Source organism: Columba livia, chromosome 12 (assembly GCF_036013475.1).
Source record: "Columba livia isolate bColLiv1 breed racing homer chromosome 12, bColLiv1.pat.W.v2, whole genome shotgun sequence".
Lineage (NCBI taxonomy): Eukaryota > Metazoa > Chordata > Aves > Columbiformes > Columbidae > Columba > Columba livia.
This window is the reverse complement of record NC_088613.1, coordinates 16,736,841-16,756,991: the sequence shown is the minus strand read 5'-3', so window position 1 is coordinate 16,756,991 and position 20,151 is coordinate 16,736,841. Positions and strand designations below refer to the sequence as shown.

The window sequence follows — 20,151 nt, the reverse complement described above, 5'->3', positions numbered from 1 at the left end:
TATAATCAAAATGTATGGCTCTTAGCGAAGATCATCGGACTTTCTCAGGTCCAACATCTGCTTACCTACTAACCTGAAAGCCAGTCTGCCCTCCAAATCCAACAGTGATCCTTTTCCCCTGTCGGTGTTAAAAAAGCAGCAATTCTAACTCTATTGGGTCATAACAGATTACAAACCTGTCTCTGTGCCAGTATTAGAACACTGTTTGTTTTACTTAAATGGCATGATAAAAAAAATCAGGTTAGAGGAAGCCTCATCTGCCCTTCGTTGGTATTACTAATACATCCAGTGTGACCTCTAGGAAGTCCTCAAAATGATTTGGAGACCACTGAGTTCCATAAGAACAGTATACTGAATACCTACAATACACCTTTTCTAGAATATTTCAGCAGCCTGTAAAGCAGATGAAAAAATATAAACTGAAATGATTTAAGAACCACCACAAAACTGCAAACTCAGAAAGCTGTGAAGCATGTTGGATAGAAGGAAAGCATTACAGCTGATATGTTTGAGATCCATATTCTAGAAGAAAACAAAGATGTTTGAGCTTTGATATAGGTTCAGAAACTACATTTCTCTTGAAGAAAAGTATCAGGAAACAAAGTTTAAAAATACAGCCAAACAAAACACAAGTGTGAAACAGGAAAGCCTTTCTTATTTGAACAAAGTCTGAAGGAGTGGAAGAAAGTGGCTTTAGGGTGGACAGAAGGCCCAGGACAGAAACAGAAAGAGGAGCTACATCCTTCCTCAAAGCATGGAGACTGAGGAGAGAAAAAACAAACAGCAGGACAAATTCCTCCGTAGTCTTGCTCTTCAAAGGAGGAAATGTGGCCATGGGTTTCTTGTTATCCCACTGGGACCATGGCTGTGTGCCAAGTAACTGCGGGATAGCCGAGGTGAACCCTAGAACTTTGCTAAAAATCTGCAGGAGCAAAATAATTTGTTCATTACAGTATCAGTTTGTAGCTTTTAGTAACCACACAACATGGACAATGTGGGATTTTCACTTGCTGAGAGCGTAACTCAACCGATAAAACCAAAGATGAGAGATGTTTTCTCCATTGGTCTGGTCACTAAGTGGTAGCACATACTTGATTTCATAAATAATTCAAGCTAATGGGAAGTACTAGTTTTAAAGAAATTATTAGTGAAAATAATGCTTTCTATAGGAAGCACAGCCTGTGGTACAAAAATATACTCATACTCTTGGGAAAAATTACACTTACATTCATTAAATGCGACTCTTCCAAGGGCATCAATGCAGATAAAAACGGGTTGGTGTATAGCATTTCTTGCAACTTAAGTATGATGCTGCATGGAAAAATGTATTTGGCTGAATCACAATTTCAGAATGGAACCAGGGTGAAACAGGCTGCAGCAGAGCTACAGATAAACCTAGATTTCTTATCAACAGGAATTAGAAGTCAGACTGTTGTATTTTTTAATTATATCACTCTTCTCAGTGCTCCTAGATAAAGTCGATGCTACTATGAATACACTTTACTTTTTTCTTTTTTTCCTCCCAAGTGTTAAGACAGGTTCTTTAGAATACAGTCTTTCTCAAACCATCAAATATATATCAGAATAAATTAGGGCAATCCAAAGGAATGATTCATGCTCCCTGGTTAGATGATGTGTGTCATCCACACCCGTTAATAAATAGAACTCTCCAGTAACTTTGGATAATGTCCAAATCAGAAACAAGGAGATACTAGGCAGAATTTGTGGTAACTCTCCGGCAGAGCAGGTGAATTATTTGGTATACAATCAGAGTGACTGTTTGTGGATGTATTTAGGCCAGTGGAATATTGCAAGTATCACATACTAATGAAATACATTGTAATATGACTGTTCACTGGCTATTTTTTAAAATGGAAATTATAGCACATGATAATCACTACACAGAAAACAGAGAAACAACAGTAACATTACCTGTAAATTAAAAATCCCTCAGGCTACACATCACATCTTTCACTGAGTCAAGATGTATATGTGTGCACACATATATTTTTAACACTGTCAATCAATTATTATGTACTGTGTGCAGAAATTACATTAAACAATGTATGGATTTACAAAGCAAGCCTAAAACAGCCTCTGAATGCAGCATTGTCAGGGACTTAACCTCCAGAATTAACACCCCCTGCAAACATATCCCTTCAAATCTAAATCAGACAAGCAGAACAGAACACCAACCAGCAAAACTTGCACCACTCCCAGAGGGAAAATCTACCTGTAAAGCCTGGGAAGGACAACAGCCGTCCAGCTGTTCCTGGAGATCCTCATCTTGGAGCTGAACATCTGGGCTCTGTATACACACAAGGGGTCACAGCTCTCTTGCTGAAGCAAGCGCAATTGGAAAAGAAAACGAAGCTTGCCAGCTTCCCAGAGAAACGCCAAGGTAGTATGGTTAATTGTGTATATATGGTGATGTAGGAATGACAACGCTATTTAAAAAAGCCTAAAAAACTTACAAAACAAGCAGATCATAAAGATGTTTAAATTTCAGAATGGGCAAATAAGTCCGCATTGAAATACAAATTAATATCCTTTAAAAACTTCAAAAGTTTACATTTGTTAACATATAGTTACTGAATGACAACAGCACTGAATGACTGTCTTTGAACAAATATTTTTAGCAGGACAAGCTGTAAAAGCTTTGTAAAACTCAGCTCGCTAATATCAGGTAGAGGTAGATATCTGTCTTTTGACTACATCATGAGATATACCTGAACTCACAAATTGAAATATGCATGCATGTATATGTATGTACAACCTACAGGACTTGAATCAATAATTTTTATCAAGTCAGAAATGTCATTCCAATCAGACTCATGTAACAGGGATTAAGCTAGAAATTTTTTGGGGAAAAGGTTGCAGAATAAGTTACTGGGGCAGGAGGGTAGGACACAGATCACAAATGTAATGTTACACAACTTCAAAAACTAGTCTATTTTTGAAAGCATTCTTTTCAGGGAAAAGTTGTAGGAAGCTGGTATATTACTTCTGCTGTTTGTCTAATCTTCTTAAAACATTCCTTACTGCAATACAACATTTGGTTGCTTTTTCTGAAATTTTAACCATTTGGGATGAACCCCTCATACCAGATCTCTACCCCAGGGTAGAGAAGCGGGGAGGGTTGTTCACATTCACCCAGAAAGCTTGAAGCATGATGTTAAGGCCAATGTGCTTTACATATGCTACTGGAAACTTCTCTTCTAAAACACTCCAGGGCCCCTAGCTGTTCTTGGAACAAGAGATGTGCAAATTGTCACAGCATTAGCCTTTATGTCAGTCTTGCATCCAAACCGAATGTACCAAGTCCTCAGAGGCCCCTGGGCAACCAGAAAGTGCCGGCACCACATGGTAGAGAGGCTGAGAAGACTTGAGCCCAGGGCTACCGCGCTCAGGTCTCTGCTCTCGTTGATACACAGACTCATCCAGCAAGGACAATGCTATAAAATGAGCCTGCGAGCCAGAGGTTTCTTCCTTCTATGCTCCTAAAGACCTTTGCTTAATGGCACTTACGCATGATGGAGAAGACAGATGGCTGATTTAAGCTACTACAAAAAAGAGAGGATCAGGTGAAACCATCTGGACAGAAAACAGATGAAGGAAATAGAAACAAGAAGCAACAGTGGATCATTAAAACAGACTAAGATGCAAAAGGAGAGAAGAGATAAGTACACAAGAATGATTTGAGCAGGAACAGCGAGATTAGATCTCTTTAAGACTGCTGTGGTAAGATCACTAGAATTTGAATAGAAAGCCCAGAAATAAGAAATTAAGTAGCAGAAAAGCTCTGGGGCAAAGCTCAGGCTTGGAAAGAAAGTGACTGAGACCATACCAGGGCAAGAAGTCAACCTCCAGAAACAGAGGAAACAAAAAAAAGAAAAAAGGCGAGCTGTCAATTAACATTTGTGAAGCCAAACAGCAATACATGGATTTCTTTGCCTTTCAGTGTTGCTTCCAAATAGAAGACGATAGCTTGCTACTGCTATCAAAAGTTCTTCAGCTCTTCAAGTAGTGCAAATGTTTGTACTGAGCCCAGATGTTAGGAACTGCTCAAAACCAACTGATGCCATGTGATAATTTCACTTCTTTTGCCATTTTATAAACTTACAGAGCTGTAACTTAAGCCAGCATGAGCTATTCTTAGTACTATAGTGTACTTATGTTTGAAATATTCTGGAAAAAAGATCACATGTTGAACAGTTCAGATTAGATGCCCAAATTTAGCAGGTGCCTTTCACTTAATGTGTGTGTATGTGAGTTCACCACCCATAAAAGGGAGGTAATACCCCCACTGTTTCCGAGGGTTATTGCAAAGAGAAATATTAATACATTAGCATATGTGAAGTATTTGAATACTCTAATGATGAGGAGCACAGAATTGCCAACAGAAACTTAATACTGTTGTAAGAACAGGGATGGAACAGTGGTAATAAATGAGGCTCAAGGCTATACATTGAACAATTAAAATAAGCTAAAATATTGAATAAATTGTCACCATGCTGGCACAGTCCATTCTGCTCATTCAATATGAGAGGGGTCCTGAGAGGGCAGAAGCAGAAAATGTAAATAGCGACTGTAACATAACGCATATGCATATACACCTTTAATTCTGACACTAGAAATTTTTTGACAACTAGATTTGATATTCTTAGAATAATTATAATTGTCATAACAGAAAGAGCATAAATACAGAAAAGCAACATTTTTCACACGAAAAAGTAACCAACACTAAAATGTACCAATAGACAGACAAGAATATTCAGTACTGCTGTAAAAATTAAAATTTAACAAAGGTGGTGACACACTGTAAAATTCTTTTTGCTTGAAGCTTTTAATTTACCAGTGAACATTTATTATAACTGACACTGGAACATGATTTTCTCTGTTCCAGACCTTTTTTACCTTTACACATCCATACACAACTACAGAAGCTCATTATTCCAACTTCCTTGGGAATGTGTTTTGTTTGATTTCATGGCATAATAATTTAAACAATAACACACACACATACAGTCTTACTTCCTTGACCTGTTCACTTCTCTGTGATCTCTGCATATATGAAGAATAAAGGTAGAGATTTCAGTATTTGCTTTAACGACATGATGAAGCAAATTCTGCTCCCATATAAGTGGGATTATATAGCAGGGCTGACACCTTCTCATTCATAGAATGTCTGGATTAATTAGCATGCAAGGATAGCAATAATTAAATTAATTTAGTCATGTGTACTTGCACAAGTGCCCTTGCCATGATCTGTTATTAGCACCTCTAAGCTAACACATGATGAGGTAGCAGAATTGAGCACAATGATGCTAGCAACAGAGCTTGCATTTTCAAATGTCTCTTCCTATTCTGGCAACTCGCTCAAGGTCTGTCAAATCACGCAGCCCTTCCTCAGGTAAAAATCCCAGTTCAAACAAATGTTTTCACCCAAGGAAACGGTCAGAAGCTATATAAATATACTGCTACTTCTACAAACAAAACAAATTTCGACTGAGCTTTGCCACCAGTGCTGAGCTGGGCTGAGCCGCTCGGCCAGCGGCGCTTGCCCACTGCCACAGCCCAGCGCCTGATGCCAGAGCCCAGCACTGCCCGAGCTCGTGGCCGTCACGGTCGCTTGCTGCGCTTGCAAAACAAAACCAGACTGACGCACAACTCAAATTCTGGACCTCGTTAAAAAAATTCTAGGCCAAGGGTCATGTTTTATATGCCTTAATGTTGATAGGGCAGTCAGGAAGGGTAACGCTCTAGTGTGAGATAATAAAATGCCTTTGGTGCATTCTTCTGCCTCACTTGATGCAGCAGCCACAAAAGCCAGAAACACACAAGTGCAATAGATAATAAAAGAGAAGGTAGCCAGCTACACACTCCAAGTGCTTTTGTAAACTTGTTTTAAAACACCGATCTATTGTGGTAAATATATTGCTTTATGTTCACATTTAAGTCCATTTTCTCTGGTTCTCAATGAACGATGATAGCACCTGATTTATAACATTTGTTTCAAGGCACCTTAATTTTTTTCCACTGGCATCAAATTAGTCACATGCCAGCCCACGGATAAGAAAATCACTGTTAGTTCTTTTCTAAGGAAATAGTATGTAAGTTTTAGACAAGAAGAACTATCTCTTCACATTAATTTTAAGTTAAGGATAAGCAAAGGACTGACTGCTAAAAGAGAGAGTCATCAGTCCTGTGCAGTAAAAGACACATCCTGTAGACAATGTTTGCAGATACATGATTTAGAGGGGAAAGAAGTTACTGTGACACTAGTGCTTTGTGAAGACATAGATAACAGCCCAGATGATGTACTTCCCACCTATAATATACCTGAAATAAAGACAGATGAGGACTCATCTCGTGCACAGCGTACTCAGCAGTGTGCAGTGGAGAACCAGAGATGAGTTAATCAGACTGGTTTTAGATCATTACATTCACAAAAGCAAAACAAGCTCTACTAATTAGTAGCCACTTTCACAATGTCTTCCTTTTTTAAAAGGTGTTCTTGCCACAAGGTAACTAACTTGAGATGAAAGTCTAGCAAAAGCATGGCAGACTGTAAATTTTTGAGTCAGTAGGTCAAATTACGGAATAGTATTCAACAAGTTCCCAATTCATAATAAAACTACAAAATTGCTTACTTAGATTTTAGCTGAAAACTTGTTAATTTAAATATGAAAGGATTTAATCTTTTTCTTTATACGAGGTCAATGCTACAATTCTGAAGCAAAGACAGAAATAATAACAAAGGATTTCTGTTATCTGTATCAAGTGTTTGGCAAGATGTACAGATTTGCTCAAGACACTTACAAAATCCACAATTCAAAATTTTCCAAAGCTAGTATTTGGCAAAGCCTGTTTCTGACAGATGACATGAAAAGTAATCACAGGTGAGACACACTGCACTGACAGGGAATTTGGAAATCAGCTACTCAAAATGCAAAGTGGATTGATTAGAAGCATCCACCCTCAATCAGGAGTCCTGGGAACTGAAAAATTAAATGTGCCTGGACCCACCAGAAGACTACAAGCCCCAGCTGAGGCAGAAAAGCCAACACATTGGAATAGATGGCAATTTTTTTATAAGAAACAGACTCTGCCATGCCTCGGGTCTGACGTGCAAACCATACAGGAGGAAAGGAAGCCGTGATTTACACCTCCTCAGGGAAGGGCAGCGATGCAGCAGGATAATGAGGGGAAGGTTCTGATTTAATCTTGGCACACTTTAATTAGATGTGTATTTCTCTAATTCCTTTGCTTAAAGCTTTAATAAACACTTGTCTGTTTGGGTTACCATAGATAAATATCTTGACCTGCCTTCTACCCGAACACCCCTTTAGTTAATGAATTACTGATGACTGCACACGTACTTTTCTGATATCTTGGAATTATTATTTTACAAATGGATTCTACTGGCTCATTCCCAAATGTATAGTATTCAGATTCAATAAGCTTTCCATATAAACAACAGATTGAATGGCCTTTGTCCTTATTAGCTTATAGAAAATTAATTTATTAGTGTTAATTTTCAGGCTTGGGCCAGTTGCCAAATGTTAAGGGCAGCTGCTAGAACTATAGACAATATCACACAAGTCAGAGATGGAAAGATCTATTAGGTTATTTCCTTCAACTACAAACTGATGAAGAACTGCAGTCAATGAATCACATGCCTGTCATGTCCTCAATAGCATATACTCAATTGCGTCGGCTGGTTTTAAACAACTGTGGCCACAAAACCTCTACCACTTCATTTATTGCTTCATACTGCTCTAAAACAGACACATTTGAAATATTTAACAGTCAGTAAAAACGTATTAGCTTTACAGATTCTGAAGCAAAGGACGAGCCAATGCACCCATCCAGTCTGATCACCTTCAGAACCAGAACTCCAGCTTCAGCCAGCGAGCCTCGGCTGACCCGCATCACGCAAGGCTCAGCTCAAGCACACTTTGAGAAACACTCAGCCCCTAAGGGCTCCAATTACTAAGGACTTCCTGTCTATTGGTGAATGATTCCTGTGTTAAACGACCACACGGTTTAAAAAATGTCTTTGATTTCATATTTAAATTTCTCAGACTGCCAATTAGAGCTATTGAACCAACATTGCTGGGTCTATGTCTGCTGGCAGATATATTCTGCTATATATTCTGCACTGCATTCTTAGTGAAACATCTGTGATGCTCTATAGCTCTTCCCTCCCTGTCCCCTCTACTTGTTTCGGTTATACGAGTGAAAACTCAAACATTCTGTATGGATTCAAACCTTTTAAAAAATAATCTTTCCCTGAATAACAAGTCCCAAAGAGGTAATTGCATTTTGCGCTCCTCTGAGAGTTTCTTTATTTTATACATCCCTAGTGTTAAAATGCCCAGAACTGACTTGTCAGAGAAGTCTTAGCGATATCGCTGTACTTCATAGACCCCTGACAGGATGTGTATATATAGGCAGCCCAAAGTCGCATTTAACTTGTTGGCTCCATTTATCTCATTTACTGGCCCTTACGGTCTCTTTCAGCATTACTGCTTTCCAAAGTAGTTCCTATTAAATATTTTATATTGGTTACTGTCCCCAACACTGAATCTCATTTGTTTTTTCGTGTATCCTTGTGGATATTTGAAGTGTTCTGTATTGACTTCTGTATCAGCAATGATGTTTTAATGTCTGCAGCTTAAATATCAGATAAGAAGCACATTTCTGACATCTTTTACTACAGTTTCTCATAACGATCTTCATGTACATGGATACTGTAGCATGCTATGCTGTCCCCACCCACCACGATTGAGATATTAAAAAGGTAACCAGCTAAATGGTAATAAATAGCTACATTATCTATGATTTTAAAATCAAACCCATTATATTTAACTATACTTGGTAATTGTTTCTAAACACAGGTTTCAATAAATCAAAAATATAAAAATCAATTATCCTTGACATAATAAAAGCTTACTTATGCAGAAACTAATATTTGTGCAAATTCTGACCTGATACCATCTTAATAACAGATAAGGATAATCATGAAGTTCTTCACAGTTAATAACAAAATTCTGTATTGAAGAACTTTATGCATATTATATGAGGCTCAGAATGAACCTGTGAAAGATAATAGATAAAATAATCAATATATGTATACTATTTTGGCTCTTCAGAGGACTGGCTCATCTTTTAACCATATCTGTGTAATGTGAACTAATATAAAACTTGATTCTGATAAGAATCTATTAGCATTCTTGTAATACAAATAACAAAATTCTCTGTTTGGCAGCACTGTTTAGGAGACTAGAAAACTGCCAAATGAAAAGGTTAACACAGTTACCTAAAACCTTCACTTGGGACCTGTTTCTATGACAGTGTCATTTTCTGATTAGGCTTATTTTTTTGTATTTTTCCTACTATTCCATTAATTGATAAACTTTATTGTGTATACTGAACGTAAGTAAGGGTTTCAAAGTAATACTGTACAACCTATAAAGAAGAGGCAATCTGGAGTTATGAGCACAACCAGACTGTTTCCAAATGTTTAAAATTCCACCCAGAATTAACTGGGAGTAACTGGAGCTTTTTCATCACTACAATTTGCCATGTTCCACCTTCTGAAACAACAGCTCAATGGAACCGGGCTTTCTACTTCTCTGTTTTCCTTTAGGATGACTACAAATTTCAGTCATAGTTATCAGCTTATCACACAACTGAGGTGACCCAGAAGCATGTCTCTAACTAATCCCCTGTGTGCCTTTTCATTAGCAGAAACAAGCTTTGTTCAAAAGAAAAGTCAAGGAAATTAATTCAAAGATGTAGTGGTATGAAATGCCATTGAATCTGGTAGGCATTTCAAATCAATCAGGTTAGATTAATAGAAGGTTGATCCTTCTTCTGCTATTCTTAATCAAGTAAAATCACCAATCAGAAAAACAAACACATTAAAATACCTGTCACCTGTGTTCAGATCACTAAAACAAACCAGAAAATATTTTTAGAAGTAATTAAATCAGCAAGATATAGTGTGCCTGTAAGAAAGACCTACTTGTAGTGGAGAATTTCTAGACAACTATCCCTACTTCTCTTCTTCCTGTTCCAGGGGGTCATTGGAAGCATCCAAATAAGGGTTCAAATCGGAAATTACCAACACCAGCTGCCTGACATAAGCCAATTGAGGAGCTCCTCCAAATACAATTTTTATTCATGTGAACAGGAGCAAATGTTTGACTGCCCAGTCAGCTGCTTTTTGAGATGTTTGATTTTCTTGTATTTGTACACCGATCGATATATGAAAACAGAAGGAGGAGTTCTCTAATTGGGGAAGTTTTAAAACACTTCTCAAATTAACTGAAATTTTGATGTATCGGTTGTGAAAATCAAGCTAAAAACCAACAGCAAATTTATCAACTGAGACAAATTTCTCACTTTTCACATGCTTACCTTTTTAATTTGAGTAGCGACTGTTTTCAGTGCAACCACTCACATTCATGAGGTATATAAACGCTGCCAGGGCTCAAACTGTTCAAGCTGCTACAAGAAGCAGCTGTACTGAGACAGAGCAGGTGTGTATTTGACACCTACCAGAACAAGTAAGCAGTCAACCCCAAACTTGCGACCTAGAAGGCACCCACAAAGCGGCTGACATACACTTCAAATGACCTCTCTCTGCATCACTGAAGTATTAGCGAGTCCCAGTTCTCCAGGAGTGACTGCTTTGTAAAATTATACAGGTGTTTTAAAACTACTTTAATACCTCCTATTTCCACTTCTTAAGTTAGCTTTGTATTCCAGCTTTATCAGTACACTGATACTTGTTTAGGATTCACGCTTCAGAATATTATCAAGGGCTTTATCTACATCATCACAGAAATGTGTTGATGTCCTCAGAGGACACAAGGAGAATTTAAGGGAGGCAAGCAGCCTTACAGCAGGAATGAGGGGCAGCAGCAGGATGGGAAGCTCCTGCCACGTATTTTGGACAGATATGTTGTACATCTGAACTAGGCAACTATATTTCAAAGAGTACTCGACTACTGTTTTTTCCCCCATGGGCATATAAAACTGCAAATTACATCATTACATACGGAAAGGGCAGCCACGACAGGGATAGCAGTGCAGGAGACTGGGTTTCTGGCAATTCAGGGAACTGCTGTCAAAGATGATCATCAAAACATGATTTGAGCTGACAAAGCTAACAGCCAACATCTCCACTTTGTGGCCTATCCTCACTGCTCCCAACCCGGCTGCAGGTTATTTCTGCCTCTGCATTCTGACTCCTAATGCAAACCTCCCCTGTGGGAAGCTGCAACCTGGGCTCTGCCAGCTGTCTAGAGCCCACATCAGCTTACGGGGCCTCACAGCCAGGAATTAGATCAAGTTTCATGACCACACAAACCTAAAGCTTTGGAAGAAAATAATATGAAACCATTTGAAAACGTCAACTCACTGCCATTTCTCTAAACAGAGGCTTCTTGCCATAAATCTGGCCATGATTCAGTACCCTAAGAGTTCTTATGCGTCTGAGAGAGAAACTTAACCGAGATGCAGGCTTGGGCGTAGCTTTCTGAAACATTAAGGGGTATGTTGTTTTTTCTCTTTTTTCTTTTTCCTAAGCAGAAGATAGATAATTCTTTCCAATCTATTATAGAAGCAACAAATGAACAAATATTGATGCAATGAACAAACATTTATGCAAACCCCCAATTTCATTTAGACTGTTTACCTATTATGGCTTTTTATTTAACATTAATAAGCACTGTTTAAATTCTAAAGTAACTGCTTTTAAACATGCTCATTTTATTGTATGTACAACTGTAGTATTGTTTAAAAATGCATTCATTATAAAACAATATCCTTTTTTTTTCCCTTTATTTTTCAGATCTTTATAATTTAGGGTTTTTCTTGCCATTATTAGCCACCAACTGATTTCTAAGACTCCTACAAGAAGGCTCAAAAAATTCTGCTATAGTTGGCTGGTAAAGTACAGAAAATGTTTTCTATTTGATTTTGTATTAAAAAGAAATTGGATATCACAAGACTAAAATGGTGATGCCAGCCAGAAAGATATTTTGAGGCAAAACGCAGCAGACTGTCTTCAGAGAAAAGATGTAAACAAAAACGAGTGACTGAAATAATGTGGAGCACTTCAGACATGGACGAGAGGTACTAGGGATCAGAAATGAATTATTATGCTCTAAAGTGATCCAATAAAATTCGAACCGTAGTGCAGTAATCAGAAAATGTATTGGAAAAAAGATAGGTTATAAAAAGAAGAAGGAGCTTCCAAGTACTGTAGGTTATTAACTACTATGGAGAAATCTGTATTCAGGTGATTCTTTTTCTAACAAAATATGCACACGACCAAACACAGCTGAATTTGCTGTTCACAAGGAAGTGAACTATAAAAATTAAAAAGCGAGAATGGAGATAGGATCACAGGCTAGGATAAAAATAATCAATGCAACCATCAATAAGCAAGTCAAGATGAACATTGTACTGACTGAACACACAGCCACACAGGCTTGATGAAGAACTCAATTATACTTTTCCCCATGGGCAAAGACATAAAAGAGAGTTGTAGACACATTGAGCACATCCCCACAAAGCATTTGGGCAGTGTCCCTTGTTAGAAAGGAAGAACTGCAGTTCTAAATGGTGAATAAAAACAGGTGCTCTGGAAGAAAAACATTTGAGCTCTTTTATCTTTGGCAGTGAAGTCCTGGCCAATGGCCACTGTGCCCATGGCCACTGTGCCCACCTTCCCCAGGGCTCCCAGATCTCAGTAGCCCACAGGCTCACACAGAATGGGAGGGAAAGTCTTCCTCTATGGAAGCAATGGAGAAGTGCTGGCACAGCCATGTTCTTAGCAATTTCTAAGCCAGGAGAGGGAAGGGCTGAGGATTTTTGAAAAACCCTTAATCAGTATGATGCTAAACCAGGGCAAGGAAGAGGTGGGACACAGTGGCTTCCTTGTGCACCTGCACCATGGATCATCTCTCACATTCTCTTCCTATCAAAGCAGGCAGATTTCTCAGGACTGCAGCATCCCTTATGCCACTGGCACTGAGAAGACACCAAAAGGCAGCAGGGACTTGGCAGAACACCAGCAGCTCACCCCACGTGCACTGACTGCCTATGGGCAAACACATACTGCTCACAACCCAGGGTAGCATCCTCCTCAGAGCAGGAGCTTCCCGCTGCTCCCTCTGTTCCACAAAATGATGGCTTTTTCACTCACATTCACACCACTGAGGTAAAAATAGATCTTGAGAGTCAAAATAGGACATTAAACCTGTAGAAGTTGACTATATTGTTGCACCATTCCCAGACAGGGAAATCTAGGCTGCAAAGCCAAGCATAAACATGGCTTTTCATTTATACTGAGGTAATTTGAGTGAGATACTGCAAAGAAAATTTATATCACCTTATTTATCAAGCCACGATCTCTGGTCGAGCCTTTTATAATCATACCAGGAAGGCAACCACAATGATAAGTGAGGTGCATATTCACTACCTCAATCTTGACTTTTCAAAAACAGTTTCTGTGACTAGAGATGAGTCTTCATCACTATCACCTTCCTTATAAATTACGCAGAAAATCAAATTCAAAACACACATTATGATTCTGCCACTTCAACAATCAGTAAAATCCTTGCTCTAAAAGACCTTAGCATGACAGGGCAATAACAGAAAGTTTGCTGTCTCAGAAGCACTGTTTGGGGAAAAGTTAATCAAATACGTTGTACTCAAACCAAAAGTGCCACTTGAAATGGCTGTTGGACAAAGCAATGAGAAGGACACTTAAGTCTAATGAACACTCACTGTGGCTTTGGTACATATGAAATGCATGTATTAATTTATGTTTTACATTTACTCAAAAATAATTGTAGGCAGAGAGTGAAAAACATATTGCATTTCAAAACCATGTTGAAAGATGTGAGTAAGACATTTTTGATTGTGTTTTGCTACACTGACTAATCATGGCAAACCTGGGGTGTGTTTGTGGCACAAAGACCCCTTTCTACTTGCTGTCTTTCCATAAGACAAAGGCATTGCTCAGGAGTGTAGGAGAGAACCACTCAACACTGTTAAAAATGCCAGACAGCCCACCAGTGAGTTAGAGCTAAGTGGAGTGACAATATGGTGCAAATATTACAGGTGAAGGCGCCACATGGAAACTCTCTTTAATATGAGGCTCATTAAAGAAATGGCTTCACCCATTCCCACAGGAAATACTTTTGAATCTTCCTTGGCTGTGGTATTTGATTCATAGGAAATGTAACAATATTTTGGAAAAGACAAGAATAAATCACCATGAAGTACTCCAAGCTCATTTACAAATTCATTTCGGCTCCAAAGCAAGTGACATGCTTACTACATTGATGTAAACAAGCCTGAAGCAACATTTGTAATGCTCATTACAATGACTAGATTCAAAAGCCAAAAGAAAATTAGCAGTTCATCAATAACAGTCAACTGTTGCACAAATATACCCCTAAGATAAAACAACACTGGCTGCATCAAACGAGTCATACTCTGCAGTATTTATTAGCATAACCAATGTTAAAACTGTATGGGATCTTCACATAAATAAAACCAGGCAGAAATTCTTAGAGCTGGAGTCACAGAAATTCAAAATCATCGATATTTATGTGTTCATAGTTGTCTAACGTGCATATCATCTGGGGAGAGTAGGACATTTAATAGTTACAAACATTTCTTTTTACTTGTCTGTAGTTAAAATACTGATATTTTTCTTCTTTGAGTTCCAATGCACAATGCTGTCTTGTTTAAATTTCTAATGATGTCAGAGAAGATATAAAATCCCTCTAATGTACAAAACTGATGAGGTGGGGATGGGGGAGCATTATGAACCGTAATAAAAACTATATACAGGTTAGAAGTACCCTTAACTTTTGTTCCCTGAGTTTCTTACATGCTTTTGGTAGCTCTTAGCAAGGTTTTTAGCAAGAGAGCTGAATAACCCTGACCTGATGTCCTAAGCCATCCTCACTTGCAGGCATTTCCTCCCACATACAAGTATTTTAGGAAGTGTGGTTTCATGGAATAAAAGAACCTACAAATCACTGACGTTCCCCAGTTCCTTTTCCAGATAACACCCAAGGGGAAGGGATGGAGTTATGTGACAACATTTGGTTTCTGTTGCCCGAAGGGCGGCTCCCCTGTGCTGCCAATACATCTCATGGTGAACAACGTGTGGTCAGATGCTGACTGGTGCTGCTCAACTGATGGTCAGCATTGCAAAGCAATGTATAAAATCTACATTGCAAATCATCTGGAGTAGAAACTTAAGATAAAGAAACAACACTGGCAATAATTAACCATCAGAATGTGTGACTCTAATTAAAATACTACCCAAAAACATCTGTCAGGGAGAGGAAGCAGCCTGCAGGAATTATTCAGTGCTCCTAGACCCATATTCTAGATGAGCTAATTATACACAATTCCTCTAATGCTCATATTACAAAATATAAAGTCAGGGTGTAGAGCTAGGTATGAATTTCATTTTGTAAGGCCTGTATATGAAAGCAAGCTGAAATAAGCAGTATTCAAATCATGTCCAAACTAATTGTGTAATTTCATATACAACTTCCCATTCTTATCCTATTTCTATTGCAGAAGTGAGAAAGAGTCTAATATGTCTGATTTAGCTTTCACTTTGCGAAGACTCTGAAGGTTGCAGTCATGGAAAGTAGCCACTTCATTTTCTATGGTTCTTCTAGGTGATGTAACCAAAGATATTTGATACTATCAATATTTCCCATTTGTAAAATGGGGATATGCTAATTGTGATTCTGAATAATACAGATTTATGCTGATCTTCATCTTACTCCTAAGCCCAAGAGGAAATGAAATACTAACAAATTTGAAAATGGAAGATAAGACTTTCTCATGTAATTTAATGAACAATGAATTCAGTGGGTAAAAACAAAAAAAAAGGCTGAAAAGGAAGAATGAGCAAACTTTTGTCATCCATGGTAGGATGACAATAAATTCTTAGGAGATCTCATACTGTCAAGAAGAAATTATATTTAGATTAAACCTTGCTAGAACCTAAAAGGATAATTTGTCAGTATTTTCCACTTTTCTACCAATCCTGGACTCATTTGCTAGATCCCTTCTTTTTATCTCACAGTATTAAAGTTTGGGAGAGCTGAAAAACATTTTGCAAGGGGAAGCAAAAAGCTCTAAATATCTTTGCATTTAAAACCATTCTGGCTGAGGAACCAAATAAGAGTAATTTGATCGTATTTATCTAGTAGCCTGAACTATAACCTTCTATGATGAGAGCACAAGTTTTCCCGCTAGCCATATTTCACACTAATGAGGTTCCACTGGCAGCTTTCAGCAGAATATCCCAAACTTTGATGAAAACCACGTTCTAGCTGCCAAGATCATTTACATTTTAAGACATATAAGTGAGAATTGCTTGTATTTCAAAATACGTATTAAAAGCAAACCAGTATTAAACAAAAATAATTAACTTAATCCAAAGGTTATACATATAAAATATGTCTGTAGGTTGTTTCTGTAAATCAGATTTCTGATCTTTTAATAGATTTGCAATTTTAATCAAAAGAGGTGAGAAATAAAATGTATTACAAACTTAATAATAAAACAACATAAATAAAATATCAAGAAAGATATGTTGGTTGTTTAGAAACAAACTGTTCTCAGCAACACACTAGTCCAGAGATACCCACATAGAATCACAGAATCACAGAACAGTCTGGGTTGCAGGGCCCTTCCCAGCTCCCCCAGTGCCACCCCTACCATGAGCAGGGACATCTTCACCAGCTCAGGTTGCTCAGAGCCCCGTCCAGCCTGGCCTGGGATGTCTCCAGGGATGGTTCATCCACCACCTCTCTGACCAACATGGGACAGGCTCTCACCACCCTCAGTGTAAAACATTTCTTGCTTATATCTAACCTAAACCTCCTCTCTTTCAGTGTAAAATCATTACTCCTTGTCCTATTGCAATGGTCCCTACTGAAAAATTTGTCTCCATCTTTCTTATAAGCCCCCCCTTTAAGTACTGAAAAGCCACAATAAGATCTCCCCAGAGCTTATCTTCTCCAGGCTGAACAAGCCCAACTCTCTCAGCCGGTCCTCCGAGCAGAGCTGTTCCAGCCCTCTGATCACCTTGGTGGCCCCCTCTGGCCCCTCTCCAACAGGTCCATATCTCTCCTGTGCTGGGGGCTCCAGAGCTGGACCAGCACTGCAGGTGGAGTCTGGGCAGAGCAGAGCAGAGGGGCAGAATCACCTCCCTCACCCTGCTGACCACGCTCCTTTTGGTGCAGCCCAAGATGGGAATGGTCTTCTGGGCTGCAAGTGCACATCACTGGCTCAATTCATGGTAGACGTTTAACTATAGAAGAAGTATTTAGTTCAGCGTCCCCCTAGTCTCACAAAGATTGCTGAAATGACGAGTCAGATACCCTTCACCCTGCCCGGCGTGTCCCACCGCACCTTCCCCCATCGCAGCCCAGATAAACCGAGTTCCCAACAACTGCAGCAGCACCACAACACCCTTTTGCACTTTAAAATATTTGTGGAAATACTTTTGCTGCCTGCTCATTTGCACCTGAGAAAGTCAAAAGGATTCAAAAGAAAGGAGCAATAATTTATATTGCTACAGGCTCCCTAAGCCATTCCCACTATCCTTTCTGCATAATATATGGGAGGAAAGCCAAGTGATTTTTTTTGAGCTCTAATGCTAAGTTACTCATTTCTGGGATAAAAATTAGACCTGACTGTTCTCCTAAAGCTTCTCTCCCTCCCCTCATTTAGATACCTGCGAAAGAAAACAAAACTGCAGGGCTAAAAATATTACACAACCTTGTACAAATGCACAGATACTTTTTACTGTGGGCAAAGGTCATTTGGATTACGGAATATAAAAAATATTTCTGATACATTCAAAATACCGTTTCATTATCTTTAATGTAAAATATTGAACATTGTTTGATATTTGTCTCTAAATAAGCATTTGTTGTCCCTAAAAGAGAAACACAAGGAAGGGAATGTTTTAACGTTGTGTACTGACTGTAATATGCAATATGAGAACTGTAAAGATTAAAATAGCAGCTATGCAGATGCAATGCCCCTGTCAGTAAGAAAAAGTAATGAAGACAGCAATGTTTAAAGGCAGCATTTTCCCCACAATACTGACAAACTACTAATCATTAGCTGCATTTCCATATATGAGCAATTTCATAAATGCCTTAAATACTAGGGGCACAAATAGATGATTTTCCTATACTATTTTATTTCTTTTGTAATAGAAGATATTACAAGTGCGGTGATGTTGCAGTGCTTACAGAAGCATCTCACATTTATCCAAAGCAATTCAGATAACTCATCTTCTTCCTTTGAGATGGTAACATTTCCAAAGGAACCACTCTGAGGTCAACAAAAGCATCTTACACTCTTAACAGCTCCAGCAGAGCAGTTACAATATCAATGAATACCACAATGCTCCCCAAAAGGCATCGCTGGGTTACCGCAGAGATTCACGCCCTTCCTTTGACACTGAGGAGGCTTCTTTGAAACAACAGCAGAAGCAACCAAAATAAATACCATCTAAACAGTAACGAGAAAAAAACACTACTGAAGCAAGATAAGTCTTTTGCTAAGGAAAGATCAGTGGCCCTTTCTGTTAAACATCTGAGAGCATCATACATCGAATATCTCACAAGCTATAGTAAACTCCAGAAGTTGAAGGAATTTCACCTTGAGAGCTTGGTATTTGGTTTAAGCTGATGAAGTTGCCTTAGTCTATTGGGTGACTAAAACCACCCAACAGAGAGGAGTGTACGACCAGGAATGCAACCCATGCCACAATGAAAAGGCAAAGCAAAGCACACTAGGAATGAAGAGAAAAATATTAAATGGAACAGACAGAATGGGATTAGGACTGATATTTACCTTTATATTTTCAAGGCTACTTACACATATCTGACCTAACTGCTCTACTTGCAATGTAGTAACTCAGTTTCTTAATTGCATCGTTGTAAATAGTGACATAACAGGAGCTAATGGAAATATTCCAGATACAGCCATCATTATTACAAACACAATCCTGCATAGAGTCAGTCACATGCATATTACTCTTCAGAGCAAGTTTTGTTATTATAATGCAGCTGTTGCTAATAATTTCCTGAAGAAATAAGAAAGCCAGAGATCAGCTTAACGACTGGCTTGTTTACAAAATAACAGTAAATGACAATATTAATGCTAACATGCTCACTTTCTTGCATTAAACACAAAACTTTTATGGAGACCCAAATTCAAGTGTAACTTAAACAGGCATGAATTTACAGCATGTCTATTGACATGTATGATAAATAAAATCAGAATCTTGTCCTTAGCTAAATTGTCCCCACGTTTGAATAGCTACAGTATTCACAAAGCTGTGTTCCTCATACAGCATCAGCAGTTACAATATTTCTTTTACTATTATGCTTAATTATCTTCATCCCTTTAACAGGTACTGTTAAGACACTGATTCTGAAGCGCAAAGATCTGAGGTGACTTGTCCCAAAATCACCCATCTGCCCAGCAATCCAAGTGAAAAAACCCCAGATATTTAGAAAGAGACAAAAGCTCCAATAAATGGATCACTGCTCCCAGGGTATAAAACAAATACTTAGGTGAATTACACAAGATTAACCTTACATGTTTGTGTCATTAAACTCAGACTTGATCTGTAACCTACTGATTTCTCTATTACATCCACTTACTAATATATGGCTAATATTATTCTACCTTTGCAGTTTGCTGTTTAAAACTACTGATATTATTAAAATTATTGCTTCAAATATAATCTGATCCCATATAATGATGTTAAGAAAGAATAAAATAATTTTAAAAAAATATACCCAGGCCAGATCTCAAGCACTCTAAAGCTATATTCCACAGCCAATCTAGTGGTATTTCAGCCTGTACTAACACCCTAATTTCTTGTCTACAAATCTCAAAGAAGCTGTTGTGAACTATAGCTAATGCCTAGTTGCCATAATATAATGCAGCCAAAGGAACTGAACATGAATCTGGCTCCAAGGCTGAGTGTGCACTTCACAGTGCACTCATCCAGTACTGAGAATCCGGTAGTCTGATATTATTTCTCACTACTTAGTAGAG

At 38.4% G+C, this 20,151-nt stretch overlaps 1 protein-coding gene across 11 annotated transcripts in view; it reads right to left on the bottom strand.

Moving 5' to 3' along the window:
- TENM1 (teneurin transmembrane protein 1) overlaps positions 1 to 20,151 on the bottom strand; it is an 814,857-nt gene that overhangs the window by 189,098 nt on the left and 605,608 nt on the right. The gene's annotated exons all lie outside the window — the stretch shown is intronic.